The following is a 2619-nucleotide window of genomic DNA, read 5'->3' as shown; positions in this document are numbered from 1 at the left end:
AACTTCTCATTGTTCTTAGGGTAAGATCCAAAATGTCTAACATGAACTGCAAGCTAATTTGTTGATTCATTGAAGAAATATTGATTGAGTGCCTTTTAGGTATTTTAGGCTGGGAAAATACTGCTGAGAAGGGGTGGGGCAAAGCCTCAGTTCTCACGGAGCTTCCACTGCCAGAAGTGGGGGTAGGCCAGCAGAAATGCTGACAGACTATAAACATATAAATAAAATGAAGAAACAAAATCAACAAATAACAAGACAAATTCCTTTCTGACAAGTGCTATGGAGAAAATAAAATAGAATATTTGCTAGAGAAAATAAGCTATTATTTCAGTTCCCCAGGTTCCCTTCTCTCATCCTACAGAATTTGTACAGGTTATTCCCTCTCCCAGGGTTCCTCTTTCAACTTCTCATCCAGAACCATCATTCTGTCTTCAGGTCTCAGCTAAAAATGGCAGCTTTTTTGGGTTAAATGTTCCTTTTATATACTCGCCATTGTACCCTTATGTCTCCTTTGTAATGTTCATTACATTTAAAAAGTATGTGTTCAATGTCTGTCTTGCCATAGGGAAGAGTCTTCTAGTGTATGGTGTACTAATATAGTTAGTGGTATGTCCCCAGTGACAAGAAGGTAGTAGGTTATCAATACATTTTGTTAAAATGAACAGAAGGAAGATTGGGACGTTCTAACCAAATAAGTATTTAGTAGTTGCTTTGGTAGGTTCTAGAGTGGCACTGAATGCCACTATGGGATAAATTGTTCTGAGAAGAACTTTCCTTGATATTGTAAGTAAAGTAGCTCCATGTTTATAAAAGAACACGGATGAATATGTAGAAAAGGAAAAGAAAGTATATTTGAAGCATGAAAAGAATAAGTGGTAAGCAAGATACATTTTTTCAAATTCAGACAGATTTTTCTTTCAAAATAAAAATGGCTCTACCCTTTTCCAATACCAAGTAATAATGTACATTATAAAATGTTGAAGACAATACTAAAAGGGGCAAAGAACATAAAAATAGGCCCAGTGCAATGGTTCATGCCTGTAATCCCAGCACTTTGGGAGGTCTAGGCGGGTGGATCACCTGAGGTCAGGAGTTCGAGACCAGCCTGGCCAACATGGTGAAATCCTTTCTCTACTAAAAATACAAAGATTAGTCAGGCATGGTGGTGGACATCTGTAATCCCAGCTACTTGGGAAGCTGAGGCATCAGAATCACTTGAACCTGGGAGACAGAGGTTGCAGTGAGCTGAGATCGCACCATTGCACTCCAGCCTGGGCGACAGTGCTACTCTGTCTCTAAATAAATAAATAAGACTAATAACTCCATCACATTTTATTTGCATATATGCTTACCTAGACTTTCTTCTAGGCATATTTATACATATCTTTTAAATAAAAATGGAGTCACAGGCCGGGCGCGGTGGCTCATGCCTGTAATCCCAGCACTTTGGGAGGCCGAGGCAGGTGGATCACGAGGTCAAGAGATCGAGACTATCCTGGCCATGGTGAAACCCCGTCTCTACTAAAAATACAAAAATTAGCCAGGCGTGGTGGCACGTGTCTGTGGTCCCAGATACGGGAGGCTGAGGCAGAAGAATCACTTGAACCCAGGAGGCAGAGGTTGCAGTGAGCTGAGATTGCACCACTGTACTCCAGCCTGGCGACAAAGCAAGACTCCATCTCAAAAAAAAAAAAAATAGAGTCACACACGCTCTATTGTAAATCACTTTTTTCATTACAAACGTAATCTGAGGCTGGGTGTGGTGGCTCACGCCTGTAACCCCAGCATTTTGGGAGGCTGAGTCAGGTGGATCACTTGAGGTCAGGAGTTTGAGACCAGTCTGGCCAATATGGTGAAACTTCATCTCTACTCAAAATACAAAAATTAGCTGGGCATGGTGGTGCGTGCCTGTATTCCCAGCTACTAGGGAGGCTGAGGCAGGAAAATCGCTTGAAACCAGAAGGCGGAGGTTGCAGTGAGCTGAGACCATGCCACTGCACTCCAGGCTGGGTGACAGAGCTAGACTGCATCTCAAAAAAAAAGTAACCTGAACCTATTTCCAGCTCTAGGTACTCATCATTTCTAATGACTACATAGTAGTCCATTATGTCGTTATACTATAATTATTGTTGAATGGTTATTTTTTCTGATTTGTCACTATTTCGATGTTATAAACCATGCTGTAATTAACACATTTGTACATTCATTACATACATCTTTGCAAATCTGTCCACTTCTTTCCTTAAAATAAATTTCTGTACATTGACTTGTTGGTCAAATAGTATGAATATGAGTCTTCTGAAACACGTTACCAAGTTTCTTTAAGAAAACTGATATCGGCCGGGCACAGGGGCTCACGTCTGTAATCCCAGCACTTGAGGAGGCTGAGGCGGGCGGATCACGAGGTCAAGAGATCGAGACCATCCTGGTCAACATGGTGAAACCCCATCTCTACTAAAAATACAGAAATTAGCTGGGCATGGTGGCACGTGCGTGTAGTCCCAGCTACTCGGGAGGCTGAGGCAGGACAATCGCTTGAACCCGGGAGACAGAGGTTGCAATGAGCTGAGATTGTACCTTTGCACTGCAGCCTGGGCGATAGAGCAAGACTCCATCAAA

This window comes from Cebus imitator, unplaced genomic scaffold, assembly GCF_001604975.1.
Source record: "Cebus imitator isolate Cc_AM_T3 unplaced genomic scaffold, Cebus_imitator-1.0 Scaffold570, whole genome shotgun sequence".
Taxonomy (NCBI): Eukaryota; Metazoa; Chordata; class Mammalia; order Primates; family Cebidae; genus Cebus; species Cebus imitator.
Note: the sequence above shows the minus strand (reverse complement) of the source record.